This window comes from Pristis pectinata, chromosome 23, assembly GCF_009764475.1.
Source record: "Pristis pectinata isolate sPriPec2 chromosome 23, sPriPec2.1.pri, whole genome shotgun sequence".
In the NCBI taxonomy this organism is placed as follows: Eukaryota; Metazoa; Chordata; class Chondrichthyes; order Rhinopristiformes; family Pristidae; genus Pristis; species Pristis pectinata.
The window spans coordinates 11,671,248-11,689,223 of NC_067427.1; the positions used below are offsets into that span (position 1 = coordinate 11,671,248).

Below are 17,976 nucleotides of genomic sequence, written 5' to 3' on the forward strand. Positions count from 1 at the left end.
CCTTTCTTGTTCTCTCCACCACCACCCCATTCATTTCTATATTTTCCGTTTTACTGGATGGTCATTGACCTGAAATGTTAATTCTACTTATTTCTCTACAGATGTTGCCTCATCTTTTCAATATTTCCAGTATTTTGTTTTTATTGCATAAAGTATGGTTGACCTTATTTAGAGCTGTGTACACAGATGGGGAGTCCAAAACTTTAAACATTCCAAATGGTCAAATCTGAAGTAGGATCTAAGAGGCAATCTTCGCCAACATCTTGTTCAGCCATTAGATTCCATGTGGAGTCCAGTGGTGGAGCAAGCTAACAAATTCTGTTTTCTAAATTTAAGTTTGGGATTTTTGTGTTGTTGACACATCCAAGGAAGTCTGTATTTACTTCCATTTTAAAAAAAATGCCGTTCTCATAGTTACTTGGTACGGAACGCACCCTTTGGCCCACCATCAAGCACTGTTTACATTAATCCCATTTTATTTTCCTCATATTTCCCCCCAGATTCTACCAGTCACCTACACACTGAGGACAATTAACCTACTAACCTACCTATCTTTGAGCATGGGAGGAAACGGAAGAATCTGGGAAAAGGGAGAACATGCTAACTTCACAGGGTCATAGGGAGAACATGCTAACTTCACATAGGCAGAACCAAAGGCCAGGTTTGAACTTGGATCAATGAAGCTGTGAAACAGTTGTACTACTGTGTTCTTTTAGACAAGCTGTTGGAGCTGCATAAATACTTGGACAAAGTATTTCAGGAATTTGTGGAAAAGTGCAAAGTGGGTAGAACTATAAAACAGCAAGAACAGACTCAATGGATCAAAAGATGTCCCCCTGTGCTGTACTATACACCCCACTGATCAGTTTATTCAAATTACATGATATTTTATAAAAAGCACTATATTCCCAGGATTGTGGTATTACTTCATCTCAAAACTGCTGAATGATATATAATCTTGTAGCAGATTTCATTTCCCAGATTCGCACAAACTAAATTTTAAAAAAAAATCAACATTGGCAAAACTAAGTTTAAAAAAATTACCTTTTACATATACAATATTTTGGCCAGTCATTATGATCATCTCAAAAAAATGCACACAAATTATTTGGTATTGTACTTTGATAATTACTGTGAAATTTTCCTGAACCTTATGGTCTTTACTCAGTTGCCAAATTTGAGAAGGTCAAAGTCTCCAGCTTTCAACCAATTATTCAGTATAGATTATATGAGTAATTTTTGCTGTTTTTGATTTCACAACAAAATTGCATTGCTACAATACAAGAAAGAATCTAAAGCTTATGATTGCAGGAATGGTGACGTAAAAGGAAAAAGATGTGGAAACTGTTTTGGAAAGTGAAGAGAATGACTTTTGATGTTCAACTTAGAGGATTATATTCTAAAAACTATTTAATATTACATTCTCTGCACACACTGAAATACCATTGATTTCTTCCTGCGAGAAAGACAGGGAAAGAAACTTCAAGTGCCTGAAGTAGATTCTCAAGAAGTGACATAGGACGAATTCCTTACAAGGCCTTTGGATTGGATGGAGGTTGAGGCAAAGCCTCTGGCTTGATAGATTGAATGACATTATCCCACTGTGGATATTCTCATTAGTAGAGCAATCAGGAAACCACAGACTGAAATCGCCGAGTTAGCTAAGCATTATGCAATCTCATGAGCACTGATGTCTCTCACCAGCTGACTAACAAATGATTCAGTAAATCAGGTGATCAATTTGCATAATATTTCATAACCAAAAAGCTCATAGAAAGGTGATTAAGGATACGAGTATAAAACAAGAAATAATGGTCAAGATGGAGGTTGGGTGTACAGTTGAGAGGTCAGCATGTTACGTTTGTTGAACAAGAGGTAGGCTGTATTATGATCTGGTCTCCCTACCCAAAGAAGTGCATTTTAAAGTTCACCAGATTGATTCCTGGCATGGTGGATTTGTGGTAATGTGGAGATTTTAATCAGACTGCTTTTATACTCTCCAAACTTTAGAAGAATGCAAGGCGATCTTTTGAACTGTACAGAATTCTTAAAGGGCTTGACCAGGTAGACACAGAATTGATGTTTCCCCTGAATGGAGTGTAAATACAGGGGTCACTGTCTCAAAATGTGGGCTGGCCATTCAGGACAGAAATGACAAGAAATTGTTTCACCCAGATAGTGGTAAATTTTCAGAATTCTATCAAAGCTCAGTGACCGCAAATGTTTGAGACAGAGATCGGTAGATTTTAGATATTAAGCAAATCATATGATTATGAGTTTAGTGCAGTAAAATGGTGCTGAGATAACAGATCATCCACAATCTTATTGAATGCTAGAGCAAAAGCACAAGAAGCTGAACTCTAATAGACAAGAGATTTCTCTTGTTGCAAATCTTGTGAGACTAAGTATTCTATTTCCTAATGGGATTCTGGTAACTTGCAAGCTTGTGGCCACTTTAACTTGTATACCTGGACATGCAATTTGAGTACCACCAAAATATGTATTAACTATCTGTGGTGACACCAATTCAAAGAGGTGTTTAAATTGACAGTCTAACAAGAATTAAATGCAAAGCTCAATCAGTTTTTGAAAGTCAGTATTGCCTCCCAGACCATTACTTAGTTGCAGGAGTTTCACAATAGTCCCATCAGAGGTTCTTAACCATGATCTTGAAATGATGATACACACCCACCCACCAGTGAATATCAACATTCACTGCCCTAACTTTATAGAATTATTTCCATTTGGCTTCCCACATCTTTAAAAATCTATTGCTTTGACCAAAGTATTGGTCAAATTTCCTTGAGATCTCCTTGTGTGACTATGTATCAAATTTTATCTGATATCAATCCAGTGAATGTTTAAAAGGTTCGAAAGTAACATTGCCCTGTCAAATGCATAACTCGTCCACAGAGAGGCAATTTTATGTCTCAATCTTATGACATGGGTTTTAAGGTCTTCAAAGATGCAGGGAACCAGAGAGGTTTAGATGAGGAATTACAGAGCCCATGGTCTATGTTCACGGTCAATGGTAAACCTTAGAAAGAAGCATTCTGCAGGATATTATAGTCAAGGAAAAGGGAAGTTTTGTGGTGAGTGGGGACCATAGTGCAGGATAAGGTTATACCACCCATTGTGTTTTCCAGGTTAAAAGGACAGAATGCATTTTTATAATTTATGTGCTTAATGTGTGTTAATTTAAGTCTATGTTTGTCATGTTTATAGTGTACTATATACTGTGGTGCTGCTGTAAAAAGCTAACTTTCATGGTGTTATACCCTGGATATATATATGCCTATGACAATACACAAATGTTTTAATCACAAAAACAAGGAGTTTTACAAGTAATTATCTAGTGGGATGAAACAAATTCAATAGAACAAGGTTTTAGTTATATTTATGATTTTTCTGTCATTGTAGTCTTATACCTACTCTAAATGGAAAAAAATTAAAAAGAAAAATCCCAAAAATCAACACACTTCGAGTCCATGCCTTATTGTTCTGTGTTATTGGGCCACCCAAACCTAACTGTGCTCTCAATCCGATGTCTTTCATTGACTACAGAACCAGGAACATAAATCCAAAGCACCCGGGTACCTTTTCACAGTTCAGAATCAATGTTTCAGACACAAAGAACCAAACAAGAGAATAAATTTACAATGATTTCTAGATATCACATGCAACACTTGCACTGACAATGCAGTTATTTTCAGTTCACAAATAAAATGCAACTAACTAGACTTATTAAGAAAAGGACAGCCCAACAAATGTTCTTGTGAGCACACACTGTGCTTTGAAAATGGAGATCCTATGTAAAGTTTGATTCATTAACAGCTGAGGAGAGCAATCACTTTGAAGCAGGATGCTAATTAATGCTGGAACTTCACTCAATTGTTCCTGTACTTTAAACCCACAACCTGATATCATTTTTAGTATTCCCTCAGTTTACACCAAGTGTAATGAGCCAAATTGTACTGCTAGCATCTTTATTTACGGTGGTCTATGATACACTTATGCAAGGTGATACACAAAAGACAGAACATAACAACTCACTTCATAAACCATTGTGCTCATATGGTTTAGAATTTCTATTAAACTACTCGACTGCCTATTTCTTCTTGTTTCAGAAGAACATTTAATAAAGTTCTAGTTGTTTCCCAATATTTTTGATTGCTTAACATGCAGGTTATGTTACAAGGATATCTTTGCTCAGAGAATTTTTTTCTCCGGGAAATAAAAACTTCTCATCGGAAAATTTCACTGTAAGCTAATTATTTCCATGCTCCATTTGTGATTACCCTATAGTGGTTTGGTTGTACACAAAGCTGGCTTTCAAATTCTGTCCAGTGCAGTATTTCAACTTTTTTATCACTCACCGTGTTGCTGGTTGTTATCTGCACTCGAATCCTCTGTGTGTCAAGCAAATAGCCTTCTGTGCTTGATTCCCACCAACTCCAAGCACCTTATACTCTCTTACCGCCATAGGAGCAGCTGCTGGCACTAAAATTTTTAAGAAAAGAAAAATACAGAGTGATGTAATGGCAAAGTAGCAAAATGTTTGGTACAAGTTTATCTTAAAAGTGTACCTTCACAGAAATGTGCATTTTATCTTTACTCCAAATATCAGTCATTCGATTTAAAGGGGCTGGGACTGTTTTCTTTGACAAATCTGAAGGGAGATTTGATAGAAATACACGAGGGGTCTGGACAGAGTGAATAGCGGAAGGCTGTTTCCTGCAGTGGAGGGGTCAAAGAATAGAAGTCAAAGATGAAGAGTGACCAGAGGAAAAATCTTCTTTACACAGCATGTGGTTGGAACTTGGATTACACTGCCTGCAGAAATGATGGAGGCAGGTTCCATTGTGGCTTTCAAAAGGGAAATGGATAAAGAAATTCTGCAAAAAATGTTGCAAGTCTACAGAGTAAGGTCCAGTGGGAGGAACCATAGAACTGCTCTGGTAGAGAGCCAGCTTAGACACAATGTTCTGAAAGGTCTCCTTCTGTACTGTAACCATTCTATGCTTTCCAAATTCCAGCATTTTATTCTGTACCCATGTTTATCGAGAACCAGCCAAAAATAAACCCTGCAACAGATTTGAAAAGTATAATCTCTGAATCATTCTAAAATATAATTTTTCTATAATTGACATCCCTACCCCTGTATGCAACTAGTGCAGCAGTATATAACCACAGTATATAACCAAATGCCCCAATGCGGTGTCTCACTTGGAAAAGCAAACCCATAAGAAAATATTATAATCATAATGCACAACATGGAAGGCTTGAAAAAACATGAAAACCAGTTGACAAATATGAATCTGACAAATCTGTAAAATTCTTTGCCAGATACCACCTTTCTAGGCAGATCCCAAGTTTAATCTGTCCTTCCTTAAACTAGATACAAGTGACAAGCCTTGTGAGTCTTCCCAATGCAGCCACCAGTGTTTTCCTTCTGTGTTACTGACGAGAATTAAATAAAGTGCTCGTTCCACAATCTAACCAACGTACCAAAAGTTTCACCATTCATGTTTTGCTTACATAGTTCAATATTCTATTGACATTCTTAATAAACATCACAAAAATAAGGTGATTAATCTGTTGCAGCTTCCACTCCAGAACAAAGTCACTATAGCTGAGAGGACATAAAAGATCCCATGATCTTATTTGGAAGAGGAATCGGGGAGCTCCCTGTGGCGGCCTGGTCCTGGGACCAGTATCTGATCCCCACAACCATGAACCAGCACACGACCACATTTGCACCAAGGTACAACCATTTTTCCTTGATTACAAATGTTGCTGCATGTTGCCAACACTAGAGGCACAGGTTTAGGGTGAGGGGGAAAGATTTAAAAGGGACCCGAGGGGTAACCTTCTCACGCAGAGGGTGGTGGGTATATAGAACGAACTGCCAGACAGTGGTAGAGGTGGGCACAATAGGATCATTTAAGAAGCACTTGGATCGGTACATGCAGGGGCAGGGCTTAGAGGGATATGGGCTGAACACAGGAAATTGGGACTAGCTGGGTGGGCACCATAGTTGGCATGGACCGGTTGGGCCGAAGGGCCTGTATTCGTGCTGTATTACTCTATATTTTCAAAAGGAGCTTCATTACTGTAAGGCACTGTGGGGCTTTCTGCGGTTCATTCTGTGTTGGAACTGCAGATCTTTCCTTATCTCCTTCAACAATCCAGCTGTAGATGATTCAACATGTCTGTGGACCAGCGGAGAGCCTGGCTGTGCCTGATGTTGTTGATGCATTTGTCTACCTAACATTGACTAAGGGAGCTAGGGCTTTACTCTTCGGAGAGGAGGATGAGAGGCGACATAATAGAGGTGAACAAAATATTAAGAGGAATAGATAGAGTAGACAGCCAGCGCCTCTTTCCCAAGGCATCAGTGCTCAATACAAAAGGGCATGGCTTTAAAGTAATGGCTGGGAAGTTCAAGGGAGATATCAGAGGGAGGTTTTTTACCCAGAGAGTGGTTGGGACATGGAATGCGCTGCCTGGGGTGGTGGTGGAGGCAAGTACATTGGTCAAAGCTTATGGAGGAATTTAAAATACAGGGATATGGGGGAGGAAGAGGTTAGATAGTCTTAGGCGAGGTTTAAAGGTCGGCACAACATTGTGGGCCAAAGGCCCTGTATTGTGCTGTACTGTTCTATAATTCTATGAGTAATTAGTGTGAGAGGGCACAGGTGAAAAAGGAAAAATATTGTTCATCCTTTCTACTTACCAGTTTCCAGCATTATACAATTAAGAAAGAATAAATTCTGCCCTCTGGCAGGAGCCATGTTAGGACAGTTTAGCTTACTTCCAGTCACTTTTCTGTTTTAAATTTGATGGCTGTTAGTAAAACCTGAGCCTGAATTTTTCAAACCAAGTTATTTTCTAATGGTCTATTTAAAATCACGGGGGTGGCCCATGTTAAAATACTATCTACGGAAGAGCAATACTATCTCCTGAGGAGGAGAGAGGAAAACCAGAGGCAGGGGAATCTAATGCAGTTGAAAAAAGGTGAACCAGCTCTGGAGGGTTGGCTTCTTCCTACCTGTTCCAGGATATCAAGAAACCTATTGACAGGTAGGATATTTTGCATGGATCACTGGCAGTAATCTCAAGGTAAGCTGTACATCTTTAGCTCATTAAAGGCTAATTGTATCCCTGCATACATTCAGTAGTCTCCAATACTTACTAGATGATGTCTGCCTAGACTTAGATTGAATAATTGGGATGGACTTGATATTAGAAAACCGACCAATATGAAGATTCAATAACCTAGAACAAGCATTCTTAAATATTAAGCAGGCTTCCACACATCTAACCAAAAGCAAAACAATTTCAACATAATAACAGTCAATAAGTGGTAGAGATTCCATTAGGTGACACAGAGCTGTACCTTTAGGCCACTACCTTAATATCATTATGGTTTATGATTAACAACATTCTGTTCACACGTTTTATGCAGCGTCAAAGGTGCATCTATATAGCAAACAGAGTTTGGATCTTTACCTTACAAATGTACACCCTTAGAAGTAGACTACAACATTTCCAAACAATGTTGATGATTAAGCTTACAAAATCCTATATCTACAAAAGAAATTCAAACTAGGTAAATACTAACATGCAGATTACTTACTGTGAAGACCTATCCTGCTAAGCTGTACAACAAGTACTTACAATTGTTCCAGTTTTTAATAATAGTATCAAAATTACATTAAGCCAGGAAGGAAGGGAATACAATCCCATATACGCCTTCATTTTCAAAATGGATATCCTGGAATAAAATCTGGTTTTGCAAAGGGTGGGCCATGGTTACATCTCTACACTGTGATACTTCTTGATATTCTTGCCTTTCTCAACATCTGAGGAAAAACATTTTCCAAGTTGCATAGAACGAAACTTTACAAGTGCTGCATCTTGTAATAGGTCATCTTTCTAATTGCTGAGTTTGTAAAAGTTTTATGCTTTGTGACAAGTTCAGCCAGTTTCTTAGACTAAAGTCAAAAATAGAAATTGAATCAAAACATGAGAGGGGAAAATATCTAGAGATATGGATGTGAATGTAGAAGGTATGATTAGTAAATTTGCAGATGACATGAAAGTTGCTGTTGTTGATAGTGAGGATGGTCTTGGGTTGAAAAATACTATTGATCTGCTAAATTGGGTAGCACAATGGCAGATGGAATTTAAAGTGAAAGGCAATGCATTTTGGAAAGTCTCAAAAAGGCAGACATACATCATGATTGGTAGGGACAGAGCCAACCAGAACTGAAGAACAGAGGGACCTTGGTATGCAAGGCCATAGATCCCTAAAGGTGGCAGCACAAGCAGATAAGGTGAGGAAGGCAAATAGGATGCTGGCCTTCATTAGCTGGGGCACAGCATACAAGAACATGAAGGTCACTATAAAACTACATGGTTTGGCTGGAGTATTGTGTGCAGTTCTGGGTGCCACAACATAGGAAGAACACAACCTCACAGGAGAGTGCAGAGGAGATTTACCAGGATGTTGCAGTTTTGAGGAAAGACTGGATACACTTAGTTTGTTTTCTTTGGAGTGGAGAAGGCTGAAGAGAGACTAAAGAGAAGTATACAAAATTATGAGGGGCATGTATAGGGTGGATAGTGAGAAACTTTTCCCCATAATAGACATCTAAAACCAGAGGGCACAGGTTTAAGTTGAGAAGTGGGTCTGTAATTTTTTTTCCCCACCCTGGGTGTGGGGGGTTGCAATTGGGAACACGCTGCCTGAGGTGGTGTGAAGGCAGTTACTCTCACAACATTAAAGTAATATCTGGATGAGCACTTTAATCACCAAGGTATAGAAGGTTACTCACAATGTGCTGCTAAATGGTATTAGTAATAGAAAGGTAATAGATGCTTGGCATGGACGTAGTGAGTTGATGGTTTCTGTGCTGTATGATTCTATAGTCCATTTCCTTTAAAAAGATATCAAAATATGCATATATTATACTCAAATCTACATTTTTATACTCATCTATACTTGTCCCAGTCTGTATCATCTATGCAACAGTTTTCACGATTTAGTAAATTCTTTTTAAGTATTTCTCCCCTCCCTCATCCCTCTTCTCCCTTCAAACGTATTCTTTTATTATGTTCAACAACCTGATGAGCACCTTTCTATAACTTGTTTTCTTTAATTCATCTTTAGGTTAATATTCTCTGAGATTTACTCCTTTATTGTGAAAAAACTGCACCACTAGAGGATATAGCTGAAAATGGGCCTCATCTGTGTTGGGAACTGCAAGTCTGAACCAGAGCCATTTCATCACCACTCTGGTAGCATCCATTAACTGTTGTACTAAATGGCTAAAAAAAAGTTTTTAGCTCAGAGGTGATATGCTTCATTGATCTATTAGTTGATTATCCCACAGAAAAAGGAGAATACAAATTGACCCCCACTCCTCATCATACAGGAAAATTTACATATGCTAAGCCATTGTTTAAAAAAAAGATATATTTAACTAAAGAGCAAGTCAAACTTAAAACAAAAGCTCAGCGCTAAATTTATTAAAATTTCTAAACAATGCAAAAGAACAGGGTGGGTAGTTGCTCAAATGCTGTATTAGACCTTGACTCTAATGTTTTGTCATTAAGTTCACAACAATAGAACAATTGCAATCACGAATCTTGGCAATGGAATACAATACAATAGGAAGAGTCAAGTAAGCCGATGAGAAGTTTTCAATGGAACTTCCTTTCATATCAGACTGTCAGTCGGCTCTAATCTCCATGATTTCTTCAGTATCTTAACTCCAATGCACAGCTGGACATTGCTTTTCATTTTAGAACAGGGACATTTTTAAACTCTCTCTGCGAACCTTGCCTTGAACTTATTGTTTTTGGCTCCTTTGCACAAAACCAGTACTACAACATTCGTGATCTCCATTGACACATCTAAATGGAAATCTTAGATAGGTTTAAAAATACTTTGCTTTATAAAAAGGTACTGATCATTTGTCATGAAAAATCTGCCAAACACTTGTTCATTTTATTTGGCAAATTCGTTCCAACACACAAGAAGAAAAAAAAATCAATCGTCATTTGTCACCAAGTTGTGCAGCTACCAACAGACTTACAACCAATGTGACTTCATCATACCTCAGAACACATTCCTTTGAAAATACTCTGAAGGACAGCCCAGACATACAGCTTCCCTAATTGGTTAAACTCTGGAGGTAATGTGAAACTGCCATTGCTCACTGTTATTGTACTTCAACTTTTTTTAGTACATAAAAGTCCAAAATATTTACTTGATTGCTTGTAACCTCCCTTTGCTGCCCTAGAAAATTATCTGCTGTCAATTATCCACAATCATGGAAGATGCATAAGCTACACTTAGAGCAGGAAATTTTCACACAATTGCTAAATTTGACTTACAAAAGCAACAAAATATTACACACTTAGTTTCTCCTGCTTCTGTTTGTATAAATTTTAAACTAACGCATTACAATTCAAATATGCTGCAGAAATCATGCACTAGTACTAAATGAAACAAAAAAGTTTCATCAACAATTCAATTCAAGAGTAAGCCAAATGGCAGATAAGAAACACAGCAAGTTTTCAACTACTCTTACCTCAAGGTTTGGATGCAACAGAAGTATTAAAGATGAACTTACTCATTTCAGATTTGATATTAATTTGTAAAAGACTTTATTGCTTTCAAATAAAAATTTTCATGTAAAATATGTGCTGCACTTAATTTTCACTCAAAAATATCACATTGAGTTCCTGACAAAAGGACTAATCATCAAAATGTTTAATGGCTGAGTAATTCATGTTACAACACAAGTCTGAACACAGCTTCCAGATAAATGGACTTTTCACGGCTGAAACTATACATCAACCCACATGTCAGTGACCCCAAGCCAGCCAACAACAACCAACACCCCAGATTTAGCCCATAGTCACCAATGTATTGACTGGAGTCCAGATACCACTTGCCTTATGAACCTGTTCCATCAATTCTCTATTGATGACAAGTCCTACCAATATGGTGATGGATATACCCACTGCATTAAACACCCTCTAGCCCATGGTTATGTTCACAACCCAACTCATCCACATCACTTGAAGAAATAAATTGTATCAGTACGGAATAGCTTCAGAGGATTGAAATCCATTTATCAAATGAGAGGCTAACTTAGAATTAACTTGAAGATTTATTAACCATAGGTTCAAATTGATCTTGAATTCAAATACCTTTTCATATATGCATTGATGTATATCAAAGAGATGTACATCAAAGAGCAGCAAGAACCCTATCCATTTTTGGAGACTAAGTGGAAGAGAATGTGGGGAAAATTTAAAAAAAAAATGGGGTTAATGTAGGATTAGAGTAAATGGATGGTCAATAGTCCGCATGGACGGTGGGTCAAAGGGTTCGTTTCTGACTATTTCCTTCTTCCTAGTTTATGATAAGTAAAAGTAATAGTTGCAGTGAACAGCAATATACTGAAGTATCTTGGGCAGAGAGCAGCACGCAAAGGGTACAATTCTTGACTAAGTCGATGCATTAATGTTTTTCTGATAGATTGTAAACTTCATAAATTCTGTACACTACCAAATATGATTACTTACCTACAATGGAAACATGATAATTTAACTAATATAATCCAACAATAACTCAATTCATATGGCAAAAATCAACAAAATCTCAAACTTGCAGTCCCCACACACTAGATTCCAGCAGAACCATCTACCAGACCCAAGCCTCCCAAGTACAATCAACACCACAAATCCAATTGACAGCCACCACTGCACAATTCAACACTCACTCCTTCCCATTGGAGATGAACAGCACAGTCATTCTTCTTAGTTAAATGATGAAAAGTTTTAGTTGCTGGCTCATGACAATAACTGTCCCATTTGATCACTGGCATCAACAGACCCCGTAGTTTCCCAGAACAGTCACACCATGGGTTCCTGGTTGCTCCTCTTCCCACCAGAACATAAGCTGCCATTCTATTCCCATTCCTCCACAGGCCAGGCCACTAGCCATTCCAGAGGCCATCTCCCAGTCATTCCCATTCCACCAGATCCGGGCTGCCAGCCATTCCCCATCCTTGGTCCCAGAGCCCAGACTGCCAGCCATTCCAATCCTCAAAGCCCGTGCTGTCAGCCATTCCCATCACCATTCTCCAGTGCCTGACATGCCAGCCATTCCCATCCCCAAGAGCCCAGACAGCCAGCCATTCACTTTCCCCAGTGCCTGAACTACTAGCATCCCCATTCTCATCCCCAAGAGCCCGGACTGGCAGCCGTTCCCATCCCCATCGCCCAAAGAGACCGGACTGGCAGCCGTTCCCAGACCGCCAGCCGTTCCCATTCCCATCCCCAAGAGCCCGGACCGCCAGCCGTTCCCATTCCCATCCCCAAGAGCCCGGACCGCCAGCCGTTCCCATTCCCATCCCCAAGAGCCCGGACCGCCAGCCGTTCCCATTCCCATCCCCAAGAGCCCGGACCGCCAGCCTTTCCCATTCCCATCCCCAAGAGCCCGGACCGCCAGCCGTTCCCATTCCCATCCCCAAGAGCCCAGACCGCCAGCCGTTCCCATTCCCATCCCCAAGAGCCCGGACCGCCAGCCGTTCCCATTCCCATCCCAAAGAGCCCGGACAGCCAGCCGTTCCCATTCCCATCCCAAAGAGCCAGGACCGCCAGCCGTTCCCATTCTCACACCCAAAGAGTCCGGACTGCCAGCCATTCCCATTTCCACCCCCAAAGAGCCCGGACTGCCAGCCATTCCCATTCTCATCCCCAAGAGCCCAGACAGCCAGCCTTTCCCATTCTCATCCCAAAGAGCCCAGACGGCCAGCCATTCCCATTCTCATCCCAAAGAGCCCAGACGGCCAGCCATTCCCATTCTCATCCCAAAGAGCCAAGACGGCCAGCCATTCCCATTCTCATCCCAAAGAGCCCAGACGGCCAGCCATTCCCATTCTCATCCCAAAGAGCCCAGACGGCCAGCCATTCCCATTCTCATCCCAAAGAGCCAAGACGGCCAGCCATTCCCATTCTCATCCCAAAGAGCCAAGACGGCCAGCCATTCCCATTCTCATCCCCAAGAGCCAAGACCGCCAGCCATTCCCATTCTCATCCCAAAGAGCCCAGACTGCCAGCCATTCCCATTTCCATCCCCAAAGAGCCCGGACTGCCAGCCATTCCCATTCTCATCCCCATTCTCATCACCAAGAGCCCAGACTGCCAGCCATTCCCATTTCCATCCCAAAGAGCCTGGACTGCCAGCCATTCCCATTCTCATCCCCAAGAGCCCGGACTGCCAGCCATTCCCATTCTCATCCCCAAGAGCCCGGACTGCCAGCCATTCCCATTCTCATCCCCAAGAGCCAAGACTGCCAGCCATTCCCATTCTCATCCCCAAGAGCCAGGATTGCCAGCCATTCCCATTGTCATTGCCATCCTCAAAGAGCCGGGACCGCCAACCATTCCCACTCCCATTCCCCAGCCAAGGTGCGAGCTGCAACACCCCAGATGGTGCCAGCAGCCGCTCAGTGCACCGACCCAAACACAAGGAGGTAGGACAGCTCACCTCGCAAGCACCCGCAGCTGGCTCCTCCTTCCTCCCCTGTCCCGGGACGGCCTGGGGCTTCCCTCCTTCTCAGCTCCTCGGGTTAGTTTGTGGGGGAGTCTTTTCCCCCCGAACAAAAACATTCCCCCACCCCGCCGGAAGTGGCGCCCAACGTCAGCCGGAAGAGGCGTAACGTCTCCGCTCGGGGAATTAGCATGCGTGCAACTTTCACAAAGTGCGGGTCAGAGTCCGCGTTTAAAACAAAAGAACTTAAATCACTGGCGGGGATAAGTCACAACTCACTCAACACGATGGTCTAACGTCGGGCAGAGTTAGAGGCAGGGGCCATTTCGCGGGTGGGGGTGACAGTGTGCTCCTCCTGGATCGGTCCGGCGTGCCTCACGGGAGCGGGGTGCGGAACGGACGGCCCGCCCTGACGGCGGCGTCACACTGCGGCTTCCCACCGAGCCCCAGAGCGGCAACACCGCCAGAAGCATCAACAACGGGCGGGGCCTGACGTTGATTCCCAGAGACCTGTGTCAGTAAGTGTTAGGCAATTGTAAAATACACCCAGGATACTGGAAACAGTGCGTAGGAAACACTGGGAGGGGGACTCGGTCAAAAGGGCTCACGAAACCCCTCCCCCCCCCTCCCCCTCCCCCGTTAACGGATTGTCATCAGGGGTTAGTTGTTTATTGCTCCAGCTTTCTTTCAAATTGGTGAACTTTTAGTAACATAATCGTCGAAATCACCGTTTGGAGCTCGCAACAAGAGAGGGCAGATGAATAGTATTTGTCACTGGATCATATAATCTATTCCTTCCCCCATCGGGTACTCTCATTCCCCGAACACTGCGCATGCTGGAAACCCGAAATTAAAACAAACTCCCTCCGGGGGCATACACAACAAATTGGGCAGCAACAATGGACAGATGAGCAAAGTTAATATTTCAAATCGAACTGAAATGTTATGCCAACCTGAAATATGTTTATGGTGAATTGATTGTGACCAGACGCCAGACACTTTTCTCAGAGAGTGGGAATTGCATTGTTTTTGAGGTGCAGTACTTTTTACTTTTACGAGCAAAGGCGAATTATAGAAAAAGGAAATTGGCATGACAAGTGAGAACGTAGCGAACAATTCCATTTGAATATAGAAGATGATCAGTAGGTTTCTTTTGGAAGCATAATCGAATCTAAACTTGAACCATGTCATAGGAAATATTAAGATGGCCGATTAAAAGTTTTATCAGATGGGTAAGTTTTAAGGAGAGGTCTTAATTGCAAAGAGAGTCTTAGCAGGGGAATTCCAGAACTGAAGAGCTGATGACACATTTGCCGGTGGTGGGTGAACTGGGGGATCCATGGGAGGATAGTAAAGTTCTTGTAGGAGAAAAACACGATGACGCTGGAGGAACTCAGCAGGCCAGGCAGCGTCCGTGGAGAAAAGTAGGCGGTCAATGTTTTGGGTCAGGACCCTTCTTCAGTACTGAAGATAGGAGAAGCCCAATATATAAGAGGGAAAAGCAGAGCAGTGATAGGTGGACAAATAAGGGAGATGGCATAGGCAAAGGTGGTGATAGACGCAGGTAAGAGATAGTGATAGGCAGGTGTGGGGGAGGAGGGGAGAATAGATCCATCAGGGGACCTTGCAAGGTTGGGGAGCCAAATGAGGGTGTGGAGATATGCTACAAGGTCATGAATAGATTTTGATGTAGAAATATTTTAAATTAGAGATGTTTGAAGACTGAAAGCCAAATGGTCCATCATAAATGGCAGGCAGATAACCAGGATGACATGGAGTAGAAACAGGCAGCAGAGCTTTTTGAAGGACTTCCTGCCCAGCTGCTTTCTATCCATCCATTATCAACTTAAGTCCTTCAAAAAGATTGGATGGTGAACTCCATTGAAAATGACATGAATGATCCCAGGCAGCAACTGGTAATGTTACACAGTTTAAGCAAGTGGTACTTGTGATGGAGAAGATCAGTAGGACACTGAATCCAAGAAAACAACAGGATGTGGAATGAGACACAATGAAGCTATATTTTGGAGGAAGCTACTTAAGATGAAGCCTATCTATCCTGAAAAGAATAATGATTTTGTTTCAGTTTTGATTGTTCATTGATGTTTTAATGAATAGCAAATATCAAATACCTTCTGATAATTTGTCTAAGTGGGCATTACTCTCATGGTTCTTAACTCTAATTGCTGGCAGCCCATCTTGGGTTGGACAGTGCATCAGGACACTACAACTATTATCCTCTTTCCTATCCAGTGACTTGACATTCCAGCTAATTTTTCTTTCAGTGTTTTGAAGTTGCTGTTAGTGTCTCTTTTGCTCCCCATCCTTATTATAAGATGACTAACACAGATCAAGTTTAGGGCACTTTTGAACTGTTAATTTGCCCACTATTGGATAAACTCACTAACATTTCAAGATTATAGCTTTTAATCTATTAAAACAATACCATAAATCCCAAAACTTATATCATAGATTGATATGTTCATTATATTTTGTCACAACACCTTGTATATAACCCAACACCCTCATCATCATCTACCAATCACTATAGTGATGTAGCTGTGAAACTGGTACAGCTGAAAACAAACTTGATTGTTATTAATCTGTTGCAGAGACATTCCAAGATATGCAAAATAAATGGTTGGCCTGGCTCCTTTTGCTGAATAAAGTGAAATGTATAAAAATTATTTCCAGTTTGCTGTTGTACTAAAGTCAATGCAAAACATGGATACATAAAACACCTTGCATTTATAAAATGTTTTTAACGTAGAAACCCTGTGCGATGTGTCTCCCCCCACCCCTTCCTGCCAAATAAGCTTGGTAGGAATGATATCAGATCAAATTATGACCTGCTATTTAGTTTTCAATTGTCCAAAACAAAGCTAAAGAAATCTGCCAAGCTTCAAGGGATTTTGTAACACACCCTACACCTGTGTTCAAAATTATTAATTGTTCTTCATAATGCACTATAGAGCGTTAAAGAGTACAAGTTTTTGTAGTTATAAGGCTCCACCTCAAATGGATAGGCATCCAGTACATGCCCACAGATTTGCATAATTACTTGATTGTACTTCCTCCCCATGTGTAAGGACTCTACTTCCATTCTCTCAGTTCCTCCTTTGATACTCCAATGATGAGACATACTGCACAGGTGCGTCTGAAATATCTTCCTTCATCCTCAGCTGTTGGCATAGTGAAAGAGCCCTTGACAACATTTTGTGTATTTTCCATATCTCGCTCTTACTCCTCCTTCCTGGACAGAGCAAGAACAGAGTTTTTTTGGTCCTTGCCATCCATCACACCAGCCTCTGCATTTCCACACGTCATCCTTTGCAATTTCTGTGTGCTCCAACAAGATTCCACCATCAGACACATATCATTGAAGTACCTTTTCCATCCATCCTGCATACCTACAACACACGATGCACACGCAAGGTCTGCAGAATCATAGATGACCCTTCTCATCCCTCCCACAACCTATTTGTCCTACTGCTGTCTGGCAAGCGATACTGGAGCATCTGGGCCAGAACTACTAGACTGTACAACAGCTTTCTCCCCCAGGCTGTCAGGCTCCTGAATACCCTGGAGACAATTTCAGACAAATGCCGCGTCAGAAGTCCTGGTTTGCACGATGGCGTATAAGAACTTTGGCTGCTGCTGAACATGTTTATACAATTAGTGTAACACATTGGGTTCTGTATTTTCTTCGTCTAACTCGGTTTTGCACTAACTGCACTAAATTGTATTCTGTATATTCTGTTTTTGCACTATTTGTACTTGCACAATTTTTTTGTCTGCGTTTATTGTATGTCTTTTGTTTTATGTATGTCCTCTGTTGTGAGAGTCTGGGGGAAACGACATTTTGTTCCTCCGTGTGTTTTTATAGCATGTGGGTGACTTGGACTTGAATTTGAACTTGATTTCCCTCCTCCTTTAGCATTTTGAAGGGATCACTCCCTTTGTGACTCCCTAGTCCTCTTTTCCATCCCTGCCTACTACTCCCCATCATATGGCACTTTCCCATGCAACCTTAGGAGGTGCAATAATTGTCCTTTCACCTCTTCCCTTCCCACTATCCAAGGATGCAAACTCCAAGTAAAACAGCAATTCACTTGCATTCTTACAATCTACTGTACTGGTGTTTACAGTGTGGCATCCTCTATGTTGGAGAAACCAAATGCAGTTGAAGTGATTGCTTTGTGGAGCACCTGCACTCAATCCACATGAGTGACCCTGAGGACTGGACCATATAGGATTACACTACCACATTAGCAACATGTTACACAAACAAAGCTTATCTGCCCCTTAACTACCACCTTATTTCACCTTGCAGAGAAATTCCCTTTGTTCCATCCATTGACCTACCCTACCTTCTCTGCTACCCAGACTAACTTGTTTCT

General features: G+C 41.3%; 2 protein-coding genes across 7 annotated transcripts in view; one reads left to right on the plus strand and one right to left on the minus strand.

Moving 5' to 3' along the window:
* Positions 1-13,990, minus strand: part of LOC127581974 (volume-regulated anion channel subunit LRRC8A) — a 41,956-nt gene extending 27,966 nt beyond the window's left edge. For 2 of the 5 annotated variants that reach the window (XM_052036800.1, XM_052036804.1), the window contains exons 1-2: positions 13,574-13,703; positions 4,377-4,500 (exon numbers count right to left, since the gene is read on the minus strand). The gene's annotated coding sequence lies outside the window, so the exon portion shown is untranslated. Of the gene's footprint in view, positions 1-4,376; positions 4,501-8,840; positions 8,943-13,573; positions 13,710-13,855 lie in introns of those variants that run through there. The other 3 variants (XM_052036805.1, XM_052036803.1, XM_052036801.1) reach the window with 3 other exon arrangements.
* The window catches only part of LOC127581975 (kynurenine--oxoglutarate transaminase 1-like), a 37,156-nt gene continuing 32,952 nt past the window's right edge, over positions 13,773-17,976 (plus strand). The window contains exon 1 of one of the 2 annotated variants that reach the window (XM_052036806.1): positions 13,773-14,094. The gene's annotated coding sequence lies outside the window, so the exon portion shown is untranslated. The remainder of the gene's footprint in view (positions 14,095-17,976) is intronic. The other variant, XM_052036807.1, reaches the window with a different exon arrangement.